Source organism: Mustela nivalis (assembly GCF_964662115.1).
Source record: "Mustela nivalis genome assembly, chromosome: 3".
Classification (NCBI taxonomy): Eukaryota; Metazoa; Chordata; class Mammalia; order Carnivora; family Mustelidae; genus Mustela; species Mustela nivalis.
In genome coordinates this window covers 67,069,372-67,093,412 of record NC_139022.1, presented here as the reverse complement: position 1 = coordinate 67,093,412, position 24,041 = coordinate 67,069,372, and the positions used below count along the sequence as shown (strand labels likewise).

The 24,041-nt window shown below is 38.1% G+C and overlaps 1 protein-coding gene and 1 pseudogene across 2 annotated transcripts in view; one reads left to right on the top strand and one right to left on the bottom strand.

Annotated features, from left to right (window-relative positions):
• ADGRV1 (adhesion G protein-coupled receptor V1) overlaps positions 1 to 24,041 on the top strand; it is a 545,909-nt gene that overhangs the window by 278,295 nt on the left and 243,573 nt on the right. The window lies entirely within an intron of this gene.
• Positions 11,658 to 22,776, bottom strand: LOC309861915 (calponin-3-like; annotated as a pseudogene). Its single transcript has 4 exons — positions 22,662 to 22,776; positions 22,027 to 22,155; positions 18,675 to 18,784; positions 11,658 to 12,659 (listed from the first exon to the last, which is right to left on the bottom strand). The product of its transcript is annotated as a calponin-3-like (transcript).

Here is a 24,041-nt window from a genome sequence, read left to right as displayed (position 1 = left end):
CCCTGTTACTTTTACACGTGTGTGTGTGTGTGTGTGTGTGTGTGTGTGTGTGTGTGTGTATGTGGCCAAGGGTCTAATTATTGGGCTGTTAACAATATAATTTAAGTACTCATTAAAGGTGCTACCAATTAATAGACTTGTCTGATCACAAACCTTCATTAAAAGTCTTAGAAAGGTTTTTTTTTTTAATCTTGTATTTTTCCATAAAATTCATCTCATTGGATAATTGAAGAGAGGTGGACTTTGGCCTGTAGTTCACAGTAAAGAATGAAGATTGGGTGTGTGAGTGATGCTCAGAATTTATAAGATTTCTTTGCTTTTTTATAGTATTGCTGCAAATTGTGGAAAACAAATTTAGGAAATTGTAGAGATTGGAAAAAAGAGGTATAAAGAATAAAATGTGGGGCAAACTTATATTTCACTTCTGAATATAAGCTAACCTTTACCAAGGATTAAGCCATTGGAAGAAGTTCTAAAATTCATGTATGGGAGAAAATTACAGATTTCTTCAAAGGTTTTAAAGCAGTGACCTTTTCCATTAATATGTCTGCCTCCACTAGATAGCTATTTCTAGATTTTAAAATTTAGTCTTTTTTAATTTTAATTTGATATTTTGACTAAGTATAATTATTTTAAAACAAAGATTTTTCTCATTTCTGAAACCAATTTTACAAAGCTCTCCAGTGCTTCTTTGTGTGTCATTCCCACTCATTTTAGAGGGCTGGATAGGAAATAACATTATTGAATACTCTGTTGAGAATCACATATTGTACCTTTTTTTAAATCTCCATTCTACAATATAGAGACGAATAAACTTACCCCTGGTCTCATGCCTAGATTTACATCTTAAATCTTAAATTTCAGAGTTTTTTTTTACTACACATATACCTATATATTTTTTTCATGATAAACTTTTAAAAACTCCTTTCTGTACTATTTTCCATTTAAAATTTTCAAGAAAGCCTTGTTCTGGATGGGAAAGCTCCACCTGTGCCCAGACAGGCCTTTGGATGCACTCACTGCTTACCTGCTCAGACATGATAAATTGCTCTCTGTGTTGGCGTTTTACATATAGAAAATGAGCACCTTTGAAAAAAATCTCTTATTGAAGTGTAATTAACATACAGTGTTATATTAGCTTTGGGTTTACGATATAAGATTTCAACAATTCTATACATTACTCAGTGCTCATGATGATAAATGTGCTCTTAATCCTTTTAATCTGTTTCATCCATCCCCTCCCCCCCGCCGCGACCTCCCTTCTGGCAACCACCAGATTTGTTCTTTGTATTTAGGAGTCTTTTCTGGTCTCTTTTTTCTTTGTTTGTTTGTTTTGTTTCTGAAATTCCAGATGACTGAAATCATATGGTATTTGTCTTTCTCTAACTTTCTTCACTGAGCATTATACCCTCTAGATCTATTCATGTTGTTGCAAATGGCAAGATCTCATTCTTTTTTATGGCTGAGTAATATTCCTCTGTGTGTGTGTGCACATGCATGTGCGTGTGCACACGTGTGTACATGTGTGTACCACATCTTCTTGATCCATTCATCTATCTATGAACCCTTGGGTTGCTTCCATATCTTGCCTATTATAGATAATGCTGATGCATATATCTTTTGGAATTAGTATTCTTGTTTTCTTCGGGTAATTATGCAGTAAAGGAGTTACTGGATCATGCAGTGTTCAGTAGGATACACTGATAATATGTCTCATGGAAGATGAGCAACAATATCCAAAAGTACACAGATGTTTTTAATCCATGAAAAATTACATAATTTAATATTTATAAATGATTTTTAACATGAATCAAATTATGTTTCCAAAATTCCAAAAATTACATCAATAAATATCCTCAAAATCATGTTAAATTAAAAATCCTCACTTCAGGGGCACCTGGGTGGCTCAGTGGGTTGAGGCCTCTGCCTTCGGCTCAGGTCATGATCCCAGGGTCCAGGGATCGAGCCCCGCATCAGGCTCTCTGCTCAGCAGGGAGCCTGCTTCCTCCTCCCTCTCTCTGTCTCTCTCTCTGCCTGCTTGTGATCTCTATCTGTCAAATAAAATAAATAAAATCTTTCAAAAAAAAATCCTCACTTCAAAAAATATCTGTGACCCTATTATATATTATGATATTAATAACTCAAGATCTTTGAATTAAGGTAGATGTTTTTGACAGTCATATTTTCATCAAAATGGCAGTTCAGGAGGGGAAAAAAAAATCTGTCTCCACCTTGAACTTATGCTTGGCTTTGAACATAATCTTAGTGGGTCTATGCCTAAAACTGTTAGCATCAGTTATCTCTGAATTGATTTTGTTTGTCCAAAGATACAATTGTGAGGAATTGTGATTCTTTCTAAAATATTTTCAGCTGAACTCGAAACAGATCTTTAGTGATAGAGATATTATACTAAAAATTACATGTTCATCTTTGGGAACCAGAGGGTAGACCATGTATTGCTTCTGTCTTCTAGAACAGATACACGGTCTTTCAGGCCTTGGAGAGGATGCTGTACAGGAGAGGCAGCAAGTATAGATTCATTCCTAAACACTTACTTGTTTTTTTCTCTTTTTCGACTATTTCAGTAGATATAAAATCTAATGTTGATGTGCTGATCTTCAGGTTCTTACTCAGTACTTGGAACATTTTTATTTTCAATCATGATCCTTTTAAGAACTTGTCACTCTTGTGATACCTGGTTTCTGGTTACAGCTTCCATTTTTAACTGGAAGTAATATTGGTATAATGCTAGCTTTCTCCCTCAGCTGGAATTTATTTGCATATGTGCAGAATATACCTCTTTCTAACTGCCACTTCTTGTGTTTTTTACTTCTTTGGCATTTCACCTTCTCACACCCACTTTTCCTAACTCCCCACCTTAAGGCCGTCATTTTTACCCTGCATTTGGTGACTGTCAGATGTGCCCACATGCACTTCATGCTTTTACTAACAGAACTGTGACATGAAGAGGTGAGTTTTAGAGGTGAGAGTAGCGCTGCACACTCTTGAGGGGGAAGATTGATGGGCTCTGTTGGTGTTGATTTGCAGGGTGGGGAGTCACAATGAACTGAACGGCTGTGGTGTGGTACATGAGACCCCTTCTTCTCCTTGCATGGCTCCTATTTCATTCACCATCCCTAGCATTACTTATTCCTCGTTGCTTTTCTCCTTCTCTCTGGTTTTTGTCCCTCATCAACTGAGGAATTATACTCATAAAATAAAAGTACTTCTCATGCCCTTTAACCTTTTTGACATTAACCAAGTACTTTTTTTTTTTTTTCTTATAAGTTTTGTAGCCATGCATAGGATTTCTTAATCTTAGCACAATTGACATTTTGGGACAGAAAATTTGTTGTGAGAGACTGTTCTGTAAGTAGGATGTTTCGCACAATCCTTGGCCCTTACTCACTCAATGCCAGTAGCACCCATTTCCCTAGTTGTTACACTGAGGGGTGTCCTCAGGTGTAATCATGTGCTTCCGGGGGGTCAGAATCACCCCCATTTGAGGGCCACTACCCTAGACAACTAGTCCAATTCCTTTCATCATTCCTTTCTACATGTCTTATGAAATTATCCTGTTTTTAAATTACAGAACAATGATCTCATTTGACTTCAGGATGTTGGTTTCGACATTACCGGGCATTTCGTTGCCTCTGATTCTTTTTGTTTCATAACATGATCTCTTCCAGAGCTGCTAATACACGTTCACAGTGTTGTTTTTGTGTGAGATAGTGAAAAGATAATGTCAGTGACACATATACTGGGTGCCTTTTGATAGTTGATTGCCTTATCAGTCTGTTTGAAGAATATCTTGGTGATTACTCTGCCTTCTGATGTGCTACCTGACCATTTTTTTCAAACCAAGCTACCAGTTTCAACGTTTTGTGGAAAGTAGACCCCACATTATCATTATTTTCTTCCTGTAGCCCCAAAGCACAGAGCAAGCCTTTTGACTGTCCTGGTATTAGCACTGAAAGTTCTATGTTCTGGTAAACCCTTCAGTCATGAGAAATCCAGAATAGTTCAAAATCCTACTAGATATTTCTTTCATTTCCCTTGCAATTAGAGCATCTTAGTCCTACTTTAATTTCTGTTGTACAGTGGAGTGGGGAATTTAATGCAGGGATACTGAGGTCCTAGGAATGTAGTGGGCTCATAGATGTGATATGTGTAGTCTCACAGTGTTTTCCAGAAACTGAATTTGAATGTTCGTTGTGGACCTCCTGGTCCCATGTTCTTTTATATCTGGTTCCTCTACACATTTGTGTTGATTGCCTTGTACGTAATGTTCTTTGATTTGTAACTCGTTATTTACTGACTGTTTCCCACTTTATTTTTTTTTTATTTTTATTTTTTTTAAAGATTTTATTTATTTATTTGACAGAGAGCACAAGTAGACAGAGAGACAGGCAGAGAGAGAGAGAGAGAGAGGAAAGCAGGCTCTCTACTCAGCAGAGAGCCCGATGCGGGACTCGATCCCAGGACCCTGAGATCATGACCTGAGTCGAAGGCAGCGGCTTAACCCACTGAGCCACCCAGGCGCCCTCCCACTTTATTTTTTTAGTAAAGAAAATCTTTGGTTTTGTATAGATTTTTTACAAGGCAGACTCATAGATATATTTGTTGTTCAAGATCTCTTTCAAGGGGCACCTGGGTGGCTCAGTCAGTTGAGTATCTAACTCTTGATTTCAACTCAGGTCATGATCTTGGGCTCCACTCACTGTGGAGTCTACTGGAGATTCTCTCTCTCCCTCTCTTTGCTCCTCCCCCCACCACTTGCATGCCGCTAATTAATTAATTAACTAATTCAAATATTTTTTAAAAAATTTCTTTCAGCTATTTCCACAACATGAAATCAACTTTATGAAGTAATTTATGATCTCTTGACTTCACTTTTAAATGGTTGCTTGCTCTAAGGCTATTAACTCAAAGAATTCTTGAACCATGGAGACTTTACAGGTGAAATAGATAGCAATCTGTGTGATGTTGATTAAGGATTATTAAAATTATTTCCATACTTAGTATATCTCCTCTGTAATGATATAGGAATATTCCAACTCTAGCTCAATTCCTTCAAATTAAAGTTTGTATCCACAAATGTCCTGTTAAGATGCAAATTTGTGGGTGATAGCAAACTCATCAACATATAAAAATTGTACGATCAACTTGTTATTACACAACCCTACATGAAATGCAATGAGCTTTGAGAAGTGATAAAAGGAAGAGTTATGAAGTTGGTTTGTTAGACACAGGTAACAATACAGTTGTGACAGTTCCAAACAGAGAAATGTGGAAATGTGGACTGCTAGGGTGGGATTGGGCTAACAGAATATAAATTGAGAAATAGAAATGAATCTGCCTCATAATTTGCCTGGGCCTACTTGTCTTAACCTGTTGTTTTCAGGAATTAATAAATACTAGGATCTTTAGGCTAGTTGCATGCTACAGAAAAGTAAAGAAGAAAAGATAGTGGTGTTACTTATTCCCTGCCCTTGGTAACATTGAAATGGGTTGGCCAAGGGCTCATTAACTCCAACATGGCCAGTACCAATCCCATGATCCCCTGTCCTGATTTTAGGATCGCAGTAGTCATACTTAGAAGGTATTGGCAATCCGGTTGCTGATACTGTCTGTGTTTTCTTTTTACAATGACAAAGCACAAATTCATTGAGCACTTGAGCCAACCTATTGTTCTGGAGGCCTGTTCTTGGCACTGTTTTATAGGAGCTTCCTCAAGGGAACTCTGGCCAGAGTCTTGCTAGTAGTACCTAAAAGACAGATGCCTTTCAGTTTCCCTTTGAAGATAGTAAGGATTGCATGGGTCACTCTCTCATAGTTGGTCCATGGCTTCAGTTCCTCAAACTCTTCTTCTGGCCAGATACCAATTGCTAGAGTGTCTTAGTTATCTACTGGACTCACTTTCTGTTTCTATAACAGATATTTAACAGAATGGTACTAGGATAAGACCCACCTAGAGTTTTTAATAAAAATGCAGAATCAAAGTCCCCACCCTTAACCTACTGAATCAAAATTGCCCCAGGAAATTTTGCTGCATGCAGAAATTGTAGACATACTACTCCCCATTCTCCATCAGTGATCTCATCATTAGCCATAGTTTTAAGTACCATTTGTTTGCTTCATTACTTGCAAATTTCTATCTTCACTACAAACCACTCTTTGAAGCTCTGCTCTCATACTTTGTTGCCCCTCATTTCTCCTCTTGGACGTTTCGTAGGTATCTCCAACTTAACATGTCCAAACAAAATGTTAAATACTTTCTCAGAACCAATTCCTTCCACATTTTTTCCATATCTCAACAATTGGGGCCATTTTTCTCAGAGTTTCTTCAGCATTATTCGTTCCTTCCTGCACATTATGCACAGTATCCAACCGATCAGCAAGTTCTGTTGATCCTACCTCCAGATTACACCATGGCTTCATATACTTTTTTTTACAAATCCATCACTGCCTTTTTTTCTAGCCCACCCTGTGCCTTTTGTGATCTGCTGAAATTAGCTTCTAATTTGTCTCCCTGCTTCACCTTTAGCTTGCTTTCAACTTATTCTCTTTATTTAGGAACTAGTGTAATCTTTTTTTTTTTTTTTTTAAGATTTTATTTATTTATTTATCAGAGAGAAAGAGAGCATAAGCAGCAGGAGCAGCAGGCAGAGGGAGAAGCCAGCTCCCCTCTGAGCAGGGAGCCCAATGTTCACTTCAATCCTAGGACACTGAAATCATGACCTGCCCTGAAGGTAGACGCTTAACTGACTGAGCCACCCAGGTGTCCCTAGCGTCATCTTTTTAAAATGTCATGCATGTCCTCTGTTGAAATCCTTTAATGACTTCCCACTCCTCTTTAAATTCAGTTCACACATCTTAGGGTGGCTTCTATAACAGCACATGACCAACGTGGTAGGCCTCATCAGTCGGCCTCCGCTCCCAGCCCACAGCCCCTTACTCACTATGGTCCAGACATAGTGACTTTCCCTTGGTTCCCTGATGGTCTTCTGTCTTAGAGCCTTTGTGGGTACAGTGGCCTCTTCCCGGAAGACTGTTTCCTGGTCCTTGGCTCCTCACATCGCAGATCCCTTTACTCGTATCAGGGATCAGGTTAAGTGTTGTGTACTTAGGGAGACATTCCTCATCATTTACTTTATTCAGACCTTCCTCAGCCTCAGCACACAATATTCTCCCTGTTCCTTATTCCTCTCCTTTACAGTACCTGACATGTTGTGGTTGGAGGAGGATGAGAACCTTGGCTGCTTTCATCACTACTGAATACTCATCACCTAGAACGGTACTGAGCCAGTAAAAAACACTGAATGCATATTTATTAAATGAATTAATTAAGGTTTAGATTTTGTTTGTTCTTTTTTTTTTAAGGTTTTATTTATTTATTTGACAGATCACAAGTAGGCAGAGAGGCAGGCAGAGAGAGATGGGGAGGAAGCAGGCTCCCCGCTGAGCAGAGAGCCTGATGCGGGACTTGATCCCAGGACCCTGAGATCATGACCTGAGCCAAAGGCAGAGGCCTAACTCACTGAGCCACCCAGGTGCCCCAGTTTTGTTTGTTTTTAATGGAAGGCCAGTAAATATTAGATGGGGAATAGAATTTGGGTGAGACTTTTAATAATAACTCATTTCATATTGAAAGTGGAAACCTATGAACTAAAATCTAATGTGGAGTTGTAGTAATTCAACTCTACCCCATATTCCATCTGTCATCCTTTTATATGGTTTAACATAAGTATTTAACAATATTAACTAGTCAACACTTAACTTCCTTTACTTGTGTAACTCACAGTAAGATTTTGTACCACGATCTTTAAAAATTCAGCATTCTAGAAATAGTAATTTTTTTCATTTATGTGGAAAAAGACCAAACACAAGGTTGACCTTAGATACAGGTGTAAAATGGCCATTTGCCTACACACTCTGACTTGAGGCAGGTTATAAAAGCAAAACAACTAAAAGGTATTCATGATTGATTTTTGTTCCTGAAATTTCACCATTTTGAATATTGTCTTCTCCTTGGGGTTCTGTTAAAATTTTATGTACATGAAAGGGTCATTACATTATTAAAGTTCAATGTACATGAGATCTGTTGAATCACTTTTATCCTAGTAGAACTGCATAGCAATAAAATAGTTTTCTTATTCTCGGAATAAAAGTGAACTTTAAGATAAAACTGATCCCCATATAACTCTAGGATAGCATAATTTTATTGTTAATCAGATATATTTATGTAAGATTCTGCCCATTACTCCACTGTGAGCTCATAAGAACAAAAAGGAGTCCATCATTAGGACACCACATCATAGAACTCACAAAATTGTATTGAAAGAATGAATAAGTGAGCCGAATATATAATAGCAACGTTTTATGGCTGGTGCCATTATTTAAAATAAAAAATTCTGTAAAACAATTGATACGATGTTAAAACATTAATATGCTTATAGGCTTTGGAGGAAGAAATAAGTCTTCATTGGCCTTTTTTCATTGATAATGCATAAGGTGTTTGATACTGGATACCAAGTGTCATACTTGGTGTTTTTAATCGTTGTAGTACAAATTTGCTTTGTCAAGTCTTACATTAGGTCCTTTGTGTTTTCTTTCTTTCTTTCTTTCTCTCTTTCTTTCTTTCATTGAAGTGTAGTTGACACACAATGTTACACTTATTTCAGGTGTGTTTTCTCCTTTCTCATCTAGCCATTTTCACCCATGCTTGGCTTATTTTTGTTAAGTAGTGCAAATATTGAGTAACGTGTATTGACGTTGGCACACTTTCACAACCCGCCTGTGGCCTTTCTCCTCATTACCTTATCTGACACTCTTTAAACTGTATTTTTACTATTCTTGCACAACTGATTTTAGCGAAATAGAGAAGCCATCAGTTTTAATCCCCTGTCTGCTATTTTTCTCATAGCAGGAGCTGTGGCTACTTCTGGGGTACCATTAGCAAGTTAAATGCTGAATATCACATTTTGGATTGTGGCCCCTTATGAGTCATTTGTCTTTTGAACAAGGTGTGTCCAATGTTGGAAAGAAATCATAGCAAGGTCTACACTGGAGTGCCAACAAGTTTTTCAAAAGGAGTTGCCACACCCAAACCTAAAGCATTTTTTTCAACAGCTAAGATTAAGAGTAATTAACATTTAATATGCCCCCACTTAAATGTCCATTACGTTTCCATGAAAATTAGCATTTTAGCCATGTGTGTCATCACTCATTTTAACTTCTTTATCTTTCAAAGGTCTGTCTTTCTTGGAACAGTCTTTTCTCAGCAGAGATCTTTGTTTTAGATTGACTGCTTTTCTACAGACTGTAATCGTGATCTGTGGAGACTGATGGTTTCAATGAACTGATATCAGCATGGTGGGCTCTTCACAGGCCCCCATTGCTCATGATGAAGACAAGGTTCATTGGGGTAGTGTGGAAAAAGAGCTTAATACCCACATACCCACACCTTGTACAGATTATTGCTTTTCAGTGCTGAAATCTTCTCCTAAGTAAGTGCATTCTTAAAGAGAGTACTTTTTTTGTTGTCGATCGTCTATGTTGTGGAGGGGGAGACTCCTTGGTAGACCTATCTTCTAAGACTTTACAAAATAAAAACAATCAAAATGTGGGGGGGGGGGTCATTTGTTAACCTTTTCTGTTTGTGTAATAGTAGCCATATTTTTCTACTATTATATAGTTTTCTGTGACTATTTTTTGTGCACAACTTGGGATTTAACATCCTTCTGTGTATTTACGAAAACCCTATATAACATATATAAAGTTAAGCGGAGTTTTTATAGTATTTATGAATGTTTTGTGTGAAGATAAGTCAAAAAGATAAGCCCTATCCTATATGCATACCCACACATTTGATGAGAAGCTTGTGGGGAGCAGGGGATGATGGAGAACATTGTCCTTTCTCGCACATAAGCAGACCTGTTCACTCATTTGAAAGACTTTGCATGCACACTGTAAACCACCGCAAAATCCTTCATCATTCTGGCTGCTTACTTCAAAATCCAGTCTAGTTATCAATCTTGCGATTCCTGGAACCAGCACATTATTCAAGATTCTTAACCACAAAGGGAAAAAAGTCTCCTTTTTTTTTTTTGCTCTTGATTCTTTTATTTCATTAATATGGGCTAAGATTGCTTTACCTTTTTCCGCTATTAGAAATAAATCATAAATATGGCTTTAGGTATCATACAGTACAAATCACCTTGCACCTTGCCTGTTCTTCCTACATTAGGTTTTGGAAATGTATGCAAGCACCTGGGTGTGCTCTGGCTTATGGATCTTAATGGCTCTGCTCTTCTGCACTGCGTGAATGTATTGTTGCCTGTTTGTTCCTCCCTTTCTTGGTGGATTCTTGGATGATTTCCACTCTTTTGTTCTTCCATACAGTACTTCTGTGACCCATACAGCATAGTGGTTAATAGACTCAGAACTAGATTGCTTGTGTTTGTGGGTCCACCAAGCTAGGCAACTGTTGCAAGTTATAAACTGCTGTGCCTCAGTTTACTCATCTGTAAAATGCAGTACATTTTCTGTGGGATAGGTAGGTTATGTGCATAATAGAGTAAAAGCACAGAAGGGATTTGGAACTGTGCCTGATACCTAAGAAGCATGATTCAAGTGTAAGCTGTTAAATTTATTAACACAGACCTTCTACCTGCCTCCTGAAGTGTTTAAATGTGACACTTTCTCTTGGGTAGATAACTAGGGGGGTGATTTTGGGCCATAGCAATGGAATATCTTCAGTTTTACTAAAATATTGTTAAATCGTTCCCTAAAGACACTGTGTACCAACTTATACCTATGGTGTGCAAGTTCCTTTTTATCCTCCACTTCAAGTCTATTGTCAGACTTCTAGTTTTTTTCAGTGTGACAGGTGGCAGAGTAGCTCTCTGTTACTTTAATTTGCAATCCCTGACAGAGAGTAAAGTTGAAAATCTTTTCTAGTTGGCCTTTATGGGTATTGCTATTAATATTCTTTGCTTAAAACAAAATATACAATACTGTATCCAAGCATATGAAATTAAAATATAAGGAAACTCACTTTTTATCTTGAGGAGGAAGGGGCAGAAGAATAGGATTTAGCTGTATCTGTAATATTTTATTTCTTTATTTTTTTACGCTGATCAGGATTTTATTTAAACTTTAATGAACAATCCTAGAGAGACTTTGATATGTAAATATCTAAAATGTTACATCTTAAATTTAGTTGGTGAAGAATGCATTTAGCTATAAGCATGAGTTTAGTCCTCCACACTGAAACAAGATACTAAACTGTAAAACAAAACAAAACAAAAAACCCCACTTCCTATTGTTTGAAAATCCCAGTTTATTCAGTAGATTATAAAAATGCATAAGTCTTGGATAAGAGAATTGGCTGTACAAGAGTACTCCCTTTTCACAGTATTCCTTTTTACTTCATATGGGAATTATTGCTTCTGCTGTAAGATTGAACTAAACAACTAAACAACTGTTTAGGGAAGATGCAGGAAAAGGAAAAGGAAATGTATGTAAGGCAATATTTCTTTTACGTACAATAAGCATTATAGTGTTTTAGGAAGACAAGGTAAAAATTACTCAAGGCTAGCTGGGTTCTCACTGAATAAAAACAATGGGCTAAATACTGAGCTCCTTGTATCAATCTAATAATCAGCGCCTTGGTCGCCATATTGGTAATGGGGGTAGTTATCTTGGTACTCACCGTGATATTCATCTGGGTATTCTGCTTGATAATCACTACCACTAATTTCAGACCTGTTTGTTCCTTTCCCTTGACTTCCACTCTGAATGACAGGTTCTGCGGAAGCAGTGCCATATTTGGGATCATGTATTTGCCGCCCAAGCCCAAACACACTCATTCCTTTCCAGGAAGCAACTTTGTTGGTTCTCATGTGTAGAGACATCGTCACGTTGTCTGCTGGTTGTAATGTTAGCTTCTGATCATAGATGTCTTCTCTGGTAGCTGGTGCTAACATCCCCGCCAGGCTGGCTCCTTTGTTGGGGCCCATCTGCAGACTAATTGTGGTGTGGTCAGTAGGTTTGTCAGTTTGCATTTGGGGATCATAGAGATGCCTCCTGATCCCATACTGTCATACCTGTGTGGCTGGTGCCATTTGTTGGTTCCCATCTGCAAACCAGTTACATTTTGGCCAGCTTTTAATTTTCATTCATCAAAACGTCTTGTTTGTTTTTCAGCCTACTTAACTCCAATGTCAAGGGTTGTATGGAATCCTTTTATTTTAGCCAGACCTGCAAGAGCCAGCAGTGTAGTCTGAACCTGGGTCATGTTTCCAGTCTCAAAAATATCATTTGCTTCAGATATGTCATGTGGCTTCATGTCATAAGAAGCCTGGATATCTTTCATAAAGTTGCCAATATTCTCCAACTGAGGCCAGTTTAACGGGGACTCATTAACCTTCACTGAGCTTGGCTATTGCTTGTTGATGAGCTCGTAGGGGATGGTGCCATCTTTTAAGCACAGCAGAGAGTTGGTGTCAGTGTGCTGTCCCTTCTATTTAAATTCACAGATCTTCTTCTGCCTGATGATCGTACTTGGAAGCGATCTTGTTCTTGACCTCTGCTGAGAGCCTGTAATAAGGGCCCTTGTTGAAGAGGGTGATAGTGGTTCGGGTGGCAGGAAGAGACTGTGCTCAGGTCTGGGGGTTTCTCCTACTTGGCTTCCACACTCCTGGGCCTGAGAAGTGGCTGTATCACGAGATGCTCGGAGCTCTCACCCATGACAGGTGCAGGAGATGTCCTGACCGGTAACATTTTTTCTTTAAACACCAAACATTTGAAGAAAGCTTGGAAAATGTTTATTTATTTGGTTGATGAGGAGCTGGTTATATTTTATATTATTTGTCATTTTAATAATGTTTCCAATATTCCAGAAATTAAAAAATCAATTTAGGTTTCATTATCAAGCCAGGGAATCATGTTTGGGATTCAGCAATTAAAAAGTGATAGAAATATTTTAAATATTGATTAAGAAAATTAGTATGAAATGGCTATCAGACGCATGAAAAAATGTTCATCATCACTAGCCATCAGGAAGATTCAAATTAAAACCACATTGAGATATCACCTTACACCAGTTAGAATGGCCAAAATTAGCAAGACAGGAAACAACATGTGTTGGAGGGGATGTGGAGAAAGGGGAACCCTCTCACACTGTAGGTGGGAATGCAAGTTGGTGCAGCCTCTTTGGAGAACAGTGTGGAGATTCCTCAAGAAATTAAAAATAGAGCTTCCCTATGACCCTGCCATTGCACTCCTGGGTATTTACCCCAAAGATACAGATGTAGTGAAAAGAAGGGCCATCTGTACCCCAATGTTTATAGCAGCAATGGCCACGGTCGCCAAACTGTGGAAAGATCCAAGATGCCCTTCAACGGATAAATGGATAAGGAAGATGTGGTCCATATACACTATGGAGTATTATGCCTCCATCAGAAAGGATGAATACCCAACTTTTGTAGCAACATGGATGGGTCTGGAAGAGATTATGCTGAGTGAAATAAGTCAAGCAGAGAGAGTCAATTATCATATGGTTTCACTTATTTGTGGAGCATAACAAATAGCATGGAGGACATGGGGAGTTAGAGAGGAGAAGGGAGTTGGTGGAAATTGGAAGGGGAGGTGAACCATGAGAGACTATGGACTCTGAAAAACAACCTGAGGGGTTTGAAGTGGCAGGGGAGGTGGGTGGGGGAACCAGGTGGTGGGTATTAGAGAGGGCACGGATTGCATGGAGCACTAGGTGTGGTGCAAAAATAATGAATACTGTTATGCTGAAAATAAATTAAAAAAAAAAAGAAAAAATTAGTATGTATGTGTTACTGTAAGAAAACCAATTTCTTACAATAACATTTTAATCTTAAAAGTATAAATAGTAGAATTAAACTAATGAGAACAGGGGCACTTGGGTGTCTTAGTGGGTTAAGCCTCTGCCTTCGGCCCTGGTCATGATCTCAAGCTCCACGTTGGGCTCTCTGCTCAGTGGGGAGCCTGCCTCTCCCTCTCCCTCCGCCTGCTGCTCCCTTTGCTTGTGTTCTCTCTCTCTCTCTGTCAAATAAATAAAATCTTAAAAATAAAATAAAATAATGAGAACATTCAATTTATTTTATTTTATTTTTTTATTTTTATTTTTTTTTAAATATAAACTTTTATTTAGAATTAAAGCCGATGCATCAGGCCGCGACGAGCGCACCGCATTCAATTTATTTTAAATAGAGAATACAGTGACACCTGTATGGTTCAACCTGTTAAGCATCTGCCTTCTGCTCAGGTCGTGATCTTACGGTCCTTGGATCGAGCCCTGCTTTTCCTTTTCCTTCTGCCCTCCTTTTGCTTGTGCTCTCTCTCTCTCTCAAATAAATAAATAAAAATCCTTAATAAAAATTTTTTTTAAATATGGAAAATATATTTGGAGAGAAAATTCTCCAGCTTCCTGACAATAGAAAATGATTATGGTATGATAAAAAGTAAGATATCCTATTGAATATTGTATTTTAAATGTTTTCTGAATATGTTACCAAAATTAATTATGTCTGTAAAATTTTATTTAAATATTGTATAAAAGTACCATTTTTCTTAATCTTAGAATGATTTCTATTTTATTTTATTTTTTTAAAGATTTTATTTATTTGACAGGGAGAAACAAGCTCCCTGCTGAGCAAGGAGCCCAACGACAACCTATCCCAGGACCATGAGATCATGACCTAAGCCGAAGGCAGATGTACAACCAGCTGAGCCACCTGGGCACCCCAGAATGATTTCTATTTTATATATCATTAAAATAGGTTAAATGTGTTGTTATTGCCAATGTAAGGAGGCAAATGACATAAACCCATCTGCTTTCATTGCTTATCTGTATCTATCTATCTATCTATCTATCTATCTATAGATAGATATAGATCTCTCTATATGTACATTCAATTTGGTATGCAGTCCTGTCTTTATAATAATTACTTAATTTAATTAATGTGGAAACTGATTTTAACATGGGCAAATGACATATATGATTACATCATCTAGATAGTTTTTTTATCCATGTTGAAAAGTTATAGGTTCAGAGCAAAAAATTCAACTTAAATTTTACCCAATAGGGTTTAAAGGCTAAAGGGCCAATTTTCCTGGACAGTGTTGACTAGAACTCTAAATGAGTTTTTGAGGAAAGTATCAGGTAATCTTTTGTGGATTTAAAAAAATCATTAGAGCTTTGTTCAATTCCTATGCTTTGAAGTTCCTACCATTCTTTAAGACTACATGTGAATATGAAATCACCTATCCTTTGTATTTCTCAACGTTTCCCATAATAAATTTTTATTATTTAAGAAGATTTTTTGATTTGATTATACTAATACTCTGAATTAGATTTTCTAATATAGATTATAATAACTTATGAAACACTTCAGTGATCTAAGGATAGAATAATATATAATAAAACTATTGGTCTCTTAATTTTCTAGATCCCAAAATAACAAAGTCTAATAACATTCAGACTTGGCAGTTTGAAAATTAGGTAAATTGTGGATAGAGTCATCAGGTATTTAAAATAGCTATAATAGGGTGCCTTGGTGGCTCAATTGATTAAGTGTCTAACTCTTGGTTTTGGTTCATGGGTCATGAGATTGAGCCCCATGTCGGGCTCCATACTCAGTGGGGAGTTTGCTTGAAGGTTCTCTCCTTCTGTCTTCCCCCATCTTAAAAAAATAAATAAACCTTTACAAAAATCTTACAAATTAAAAAAGTAAAAATAGCTATATTGAAACATTTTTGAAAAACAAATTATGCACATTTAAAGTGTACAATTTGTTAAGTTTTGAGATATATATGTATATCTATACACACACACACATACCTATAACATCATCAATACAGTTAAGATTGTGACATACCCATTACTCCCGAAATTTCCTCTGACCTCTCGGTAATCCTTCACCCTACTCCCTCATTTCTAGCCAACCACTGATATACTTTCTGTCACAAAAAATGAGTTTGTGTTTTCTAGACTTTTACATACATATTTTTGCATATTAACACTGTTCATTAATACTGCACAGGTAAGGGGCACCTGGGTGGCTCAACTGGTTAAGTGTCTGCCTTCAGCTCAGGTCAGAAATCCAGGAGTAGCTTTGTTGGATGACTTTGGCCCAGCCTGTTTCACGATGTTGCGGTCACACTGTTGGTGAGGGCTGCGGTTATCAGAATGCTTTACTTCACTAGAAGTTTTCTTCCAAAGATAACTTACTCATCTGCCCGTTGGCTGAAGGCCAAATTCCTCAGTGGCTTACTCCTGCTGTTAGAAGGCATCAGACCTCATATTTTGGCCTTTTTATAGGATTGTTCAACATAGTGTTGGGCTTCCTACAGAGAGCATGTTACAAGAAAGAGAATGAGCATGACCAAAATGAAAGCTGAATTATGTTGGAAGTCAAATACCATCTCTTCTCCCATATGCTGTTGGTCACTCAGAACAGCCTTGGTTCACTATGGGAGAGGGCTACACACCTGATTCACTGTAGGAGCTGGATGTCATTGAGGCCTTCTCAAAGGCTAGCTATCACAATATATTTAGGCTATAAAATCAAACTGTTTGGGACACCTGGGCGGCTCAGTCGATTAAGCGGCTGCCTTTGGCTCAGGTCATGATCCCAGGGTCCTGGGATTGAGCCCCACATCAGGCTCCCTGCTCATCAGGGAGCCTGCTTCTCCTTCTCCTTCTGCCTGGTGCTCTGCCTACTTGTGCTCTCTCTCCATCTCTCTAATAAATAAATAAAATCTTTTAAAAAACAAAATTAAAAAATCACATCAAACTGTCCAATAAGTTTTAAGATTCATGTAATCAGCCCATAAACCCACATTAGCCATATCTGTTTGCCTATAATTTATGGGATGATTACGTAACAGTCTTACAATTTACTGAATAATTTTAAAAGCACATATTTACTCAATACTTTATTAACAGCATTTGGAGGTAACAATACTACATTTCCTTTAAATGTCCTCTGTGTTGGGGTGCCTGGCTGGCTTAGTCAGTAGAGCATGCCACTCTTGATCTTGGGGTGGTGGGTTCAAGCTCCGCATTAGGGGTTAAGATTACTTAAAAAGAAAATCTTTAATAAATAAATAAATACTCTTTATATTTTAAGAACTTTTTGTTAAATCTGGTAGATTTCATCCTTCTGTGGTTTTTTTTTAGTATATATTTAAGTACTTATGAGAGTTTCAGAACAGAAGAGAACCATCTCTATTAGTAAAACCTTCAGCATGCTAGAAAAGAATCTAAATCTATTTTTTTTAAGATTTTATTTATTTATTTGACAGAGAGAGATCACAAGGAGGCAGAGAAGCAGGCAGAGAGAGAGGGGCAAGCAGGTTCCCTGCTGAGCAGAGAGCCCAATGTGGGGCTCAATTCCAGGACCCTGAGACCACAACCCGAGCCGAAGGCAGAGGCTTAACCTACTGATTCCCCAGGTGCCCTAAGAATCTGAATCTATTATATATAGTTTTGTTCTTAAGAATTAGGGTTCCTGGGTGGCTCATTTGGTTAAGTGACTGCCTTCAGCTCAGGTCATGATCCTGGAGTCCCGGGATTAAGTCCCACATCAGGCTCCCTGCTCCACAGCGAGTCTGCTTCTCTCTCTGACCTTCTCCCCTCTCATGTTCTCTCTTACTCTCTCTCTCTCAAATAAATAAATAAAGTCTTAAAAAAAAAAAAGAATTAATAATGAGGGGCTCCGGGGTAGCTCAGTTGCTTAAGCATCTGACGCTTGATTTCGACTCAGGTCGTGATCTCAGGGATCAGGCCCCAGTTGGGCTTTGAACTGCGCATGGATCCTGCTTAAGATTCTCTCTCTCCCTCTGCTCTCCCTCTCTTTCCCTCGGCCTCCCCCTCTGCTCGTGTGTATGCACATGCTCTCTAAAAAAAAAGAAAATAGAAAGAATAAGCATTAAATTAAGACAGATTCACTCATTCAATATTTATTTTTCACAGATTCTACTGTAGCAAAAAGTTGTTCATATGAAGATTATGATTTTATTATTCACACTTTTCAATGGATTTCCAATATTTTAGGTGTAGATACATTTTAAAAATTCTTCAACTGGTGTTGCTTTGAAACTGGTATGGGAAGGCATAAAGAGGAGGAGTTGAGTTTAAAAATAAATCCCACTTAGAAATTCGGCATACTTTTAAAAGATTATGTAAAACTAAATTATAGCTTATACTTAAACTCTAATAAAGACTCAAAATATTAATAGATGTTCTCCTATATTACCACTAATAGCGTATGTGACTCAAAATAAGCCCCCAGTGCAAACAATGAGAACTAAATTGAGCACAGCATCAGAAATCTGGCAGTAAAATCACTTGGCCCCACCCTGTAGCACATGCTGTTCCCAAGGAAGAAGCAGTACGTTCTTAGGCTTAAGGTTTGGCAAAGGTTCTCATCATTCTCAGACCTCCTTCAGACTCCCAGATCTGTATTCAGTTTCTTTTCATACCCCTGCCTGCCTCATCTGCTCTTGCTGATGATGACTTTATAAAACGTCAGGAATACCTGCACAGTTTGATGTAATTTTAACTGCACCTTTGACGCAAATTTAAAGTGAGCAGGTGAAGTAGCTTGCCTTTGCTTAGTGAATTGAAGACTTACCGAGGGTAGTGGGGGGCACGTATATTGGCTGGCTGACAAAACCGAGTAGGCTAATAAACTCAGACTGTTCCGTTTCCAAGATAACTCTTTATTTCCCCAATATTCCATGACTTTGTAAAGAGTACACCAGTCACTGACACTGCAAGACACTTTGGCTTCTCAGACCCCATTAGGCTCCCTGAGTTAGCTGGCATAGCACATAGGCGTGGGCACAGCACATGACAGTGCGCAGGGCACCAGGTATCTATTCCCAAGAATGAATGTGGAAACTAATTTATTATTTACCTTGCATTTCTTCAAGATACATTTTAATTAAATTAGGAATGTCAGTGTTAAGAAGCAAAGTCTTGTTTCCTACATTTGCTCCTTAAATCAGAATGCTTTCCTTAGATTAATTTTAAGCATTCATTACATTAACCAATATTTATGGAGTTTCTAATAAAGGTCAAGCAACCATGTTCACAGTGGTGAACAAAACAAGGGCAAGGTTTCTACTCTGGGCATAAATACCTTAGCATTTGAGACTGACATAAGGGAGTCAATAAGCACACTTCAGGTAGTGGTGAGTGTTATGGTCAAAATCAGTTGGAGGGATATGCCATCAGAGAGGGCATCACTGTGGAGATGACATGTGAACTGAAAGGAAAGGCAAAAATTGGGGCAGGCACTTTCGGGGCAGAGAAAATAACAAGTGCAAAGGAAGGCCCAGAGGCTAGAAAAAGCTTGACCTGCTTGAGCATCAGATGGATAGCCATCACTTAGTGCACAAGACAGGAAGTCTTAGAAAACGGGGTCAAGAGGTGGGCAAGGCCTTGGCTTAGCATAGTATGTCTTTAAAATTTAAAATTTATTTTCTTTTTTTTCTCAGTTTACTAAAATACATAGACCATCTGCCTCTTTGTAGCAGAGTAAATTTCAAGTTAAAGGACTTGCTGATGAGAATGTCATTATTTTGGCTACTTAATTTGCTGATGACGTCTCAAGTTTGGGAGATGTAGTTAGTATAAGTCACATGGAGCTTACAGCAAAGATCGTGTAAGACATTTGTAAGCAAGCAGTCAGGGGTAGCATAGAAAGAGGAAGGATAGTATCCACACTTTGCCTTAATTGAATACTGCATTTATCTATTAATTCTGTGCAAATAGTTCAATTGGAAGTTGTTTTGTCTATAGATTTATGCCCTTCTCTAGAATGAGGTGTGCCAGTAGGGTGCAGATAAGTCCTTGAACCCCAGCTTCCAAAGTGGTTGACTACCAGCTATTCAAACTAAGAGGATTTACTACAGCTGAAAATGTACGTTGTTGGCCTGTATAACTTTTTTAAAAAAATACTTTATTTATTTTTGAGAGAGTGAGAGAGAGCGCACATGTCCAAGAGTGGGTGGAGGGACAGAGGGAGAGTGAGAAGCAGGCTCCCTGCTATCCCAGGACCCCCGGGATCATGACCTGAGCCAAGGGCAGACACTTTACCAACTGAGTCTCCAGGCACCCCGAGGACTGTATACTTTTTAAAGTATATTCAATTTTAAAGTATCTACAAGAAATACATTTTGTCATAAATTAGTTTAAATGTAGTAGATCTGACATTTCTTTCTAAGAATTTCAAAGTTTGAGGAAAGAAATTTCTTTCCTTATGTATCTTGGACTTATAAGTTTCACCCAGAGTGATCAAATTTAAAAACAAATAAATCTGATGTTACAGTGAATTACTTTCTACTCAGTGTCTAAGCACCGGGGCTCATTCTTCAGAATGGAGACAAGTGACAACCACTCAGTGTATTTGGTCCTTGACTGCTGTGTTTTTGTCTTTGTGGTTTCAATATATATGTATTAGAAGTGAAACTAACATAGTAAAATAAATATCCCAAGTGAGTGAAAAAATAATCCCTATGATTTCTCAAGGAAAAAAAACTCAAATATAAACCTTGTCATAAACTTCGGGCTGCACCAGCACAAAGCAGCGTTAACATACACAAGGAGGAGACTGCCAGGGCTAGATGTAGTGACCTTTATGGTACTGTCTTTTTTGGCATGCTGACTAACACAGGGTATAGACTAGGAAGGCCCAAGAAGCACAGACCCAAACCTAAAAAGTTTGGGCAGATTATGAAATTTGAGTCTTGGCTTTACAGAATGGTTTCTTTTTCTTTTTTTTCTTTTTGTTGTTGTTGTTGTTGTTGTATTTTATTTTCACAATCCTCTCGTATCTGTTGTTACATCTCCTTCTTAATTCCTTAAATTATTTACTTGTATTTTCTATTTCTCTTCTGTCTTGCCAGATACTTGTTTTTCTTTCCAAAGGAACATCTCTTGGCTTTATTTGGTTCCCTCTGTTGAAGATTTCCTTTCTAGTTCATTGATTTGGGCTCTTATTTTATATGTATTTCCTTCCAGAATAGCTACTTCTCGTTAAGACTCCCTCCTGTTTTGTTGTTTGTTCATCTGTTTTAAAGAGGAAAATATCTTACTTTAGAGATAGAATATTGAATCCAAATGCCCCTGAACCAGCACAAAGTTTAGCACATTTAATATATATTTTGTATAAATATGAACATTTATAATATACATTTAAATTTAATTTTGTAAATTAATTTTGTTCAGACAAATGAAAATTAACCTATGGAAGGAAAGACAGCATATAAATATAATTCACTGTCAATGCTGATACGAAATTCAGGAGGTCTGGATTTTATGCCCTTACTTGTTATTTGTTCATTTTGTGCCTATTTCATCAGCTTAGAAATTTAAGTAATAGACTGGTCAGTGTTTAGAGTAATAAAGTATGGATGTTCATATGTGTGTGTATAATTCATCATACTTTAGAATTAAATTCATTATATGAGGTGTCCATGGAGTACCACAGGCTTATCACGGTGCCTCACAAAACATCAGGACTCAATATATTATTAACTCTCCTTAACAACCAGGTTTTCCCTTTCTCATTCCCACCCCCCAAGGGTACTTGGACGTTTTGCATTCTCTTATCTTAATATTATATCAGGACTGAATTACCTCCAAAGTAACTTTTTACCTATGTGCAGTTAGCAATCAGGAAAAGAAAAAGAAGAGGGGGTGGGTGAGGAGAGAAATACATTTCTTTCCCTTTTTTAGGGGATCCCGGATGACAAGAACTTATATGCCTCTCCATTTACTGGCTTTATTCATCTGAACGCACAGATATTCCTTCTTTGAAGGCTATTATTTTGTTTCTGAGACTTTCTTTGGGTGGTTTGCTCAGTGAGAGGGTAAGAAACTTTTTTCCATCTTGCCTTGCCTTTGGAGAGCTAGTGTGCTCATGTAGCTTAACACCATAGGGGAGGGAAGCACATCTTTCGGGACTTACTATGACTTACTAAAGCCCATCACAGTAGTGATGGGTGAGGTCAGAAAGTGGCACGCCTCGTCCACCCAGCCCCTGTGATCTGACTTTCTGGAGTTGATTGCCTTTGCCTTTGTCCAGCTCCCTCCAGGCCCAGCAGGATCTTAAAAGACAGACACAGAATTTCAGGTGAACACAGTTGCTTGGCAAGTACGCTAAGAAACGCTCTTGTGTAAGTGGCTGTACCATTACTTTGCAAGTGTGTCCAGTTCCATTGTCACCTAGGTACATTTATAGGCCTCAATACCTGAAAACACTTCAAAGCATCAATGTGAATTTCAAGTTGATTTGCGTCTGTTGTGTATGATGATTTGAAGCTGAAGATCCTTTGCAGACAAAGAGAATGGATAGCACATTCTGTCTAGAATTAGAACTGAAGAGTCTCCAGTGACGTTAACCACTATGCTTGGACCAACAAGTGGAGGATCTCGGCAATTCACCTTTCTTGGGTCCTCAGTGGGCATTTCATTGCCTTATGTGCTTAACGTATTTTAATTTACCTCCAACTTTGCAAGTTGGTCATAGAAAATTTTTTTCAAAACCTGATAAACAGGCATGTTCCACAGTTTAATTCCCTTAGTCAGGGTTGAGTCATTACTGTTTTCTTACCTTCACACCAGATGTCATCATAGAGGTTTGGGATTTGCTGAAACACTTTCCTCAGAATAAAAAGTTTCACAACTTCATATAGGTTAGGTTTTTCATTGTGTCTGATTTTTAGCATGCTTGAATAAGTTTCAATGCTGGTAACCGGTTGAAAGCAATTGAACCAAAGGAACTAGGAATGATATCACAGATTCTTGGAAATCAGTTATGGTTAAAGATTAGAGCGGACTCTGCTGCTGCCTGTCTTTTTTGTGTAAACATAAAGTTCAAGGGCCACACATGACACAGGAAAAAAAAAAAAAAAGTAACTCCTGCAAAAAGTTTTTTAACTCTTTCTTTAAATAGTTTCCTGATTGTACCCTGTTTGCAAAGTGAATGAAACAGTTCAACTTCCTGGCTGCTGGGCTTTAACAGATAGCAAACTTACTGTCAGATGAATCACATTATTTTTCACCTGCAGTTGAAGATAACGCTGCTCTGTCCCAGGTCAGTCCCCAGACCTCTGAGATGCTGTTTCTGGCCTTGAATCTACTTAGGGTACAGATCGCTCTCATACCTAGCTGAGGTTATATTCTCTACTCTATCTGGCCCTCAATAGGTAAACATCCCCTATGAGGCCAAAAGCAACAAAGCTGAGAAAACTTGGCTGAATCTGGAAACCTGTTATTAGTTCGCCACTTCCCACACCAAGAGTACGTTCTTGCTTATTTCCCAGGGTCTGACTTTGGACCCTGTTCTCTGTTGGCTGTGACCTCAGCACCTCTCTAATATAAGAATTTACACTTTCCTCTCTCTGCCTCATTTCATGCTCTTTTTTTGCACCCTACTACTAAATCTTCAGTCTACGGACATTTTTGGTGTTTCTCCCTAATTTGAATGGACTTTTAGTTTTCTCCAGGCATGGTGTGCCCACCTCCTGTGTCTTCCAGACTTTGACTCACCATTCCTTCCACTCCCCCTGCTACCTCCCCAATCTTATCTACCTCACTCAACAACCTTGTCTCAAGAGTGAGCTTCATGCATCTTAGCCTATTGGAGTTTTGGCCAGCTAACCTTCCGCATCACCTAATGGACCTCACCAACCTGTCTCTCTGCCTGGGGTGATGCCGTCAGGTCTTTAAAAGAGAGTATGACCTGTACCCCTGGGGATAAAAATATATGTTTATAAAAAATAAAAATTAAAAAATATTAAAAAAAAAAAAAAAAAAAAAGAGAGTATGGTTGGGGCTCCTGCGTGGCTTGGTCAATTAAGTAGGTCAGGTCTTGATCTCAGCTCAGATTTTGACCTCAGGATCATGAGTTTGAGCCCCATGTTGGGCTCCATGCTGGGTGTGGAGCCTACTTTAAAAAAAAAAAAAGAGAAGAAGAAGAAGAAAAGAATAT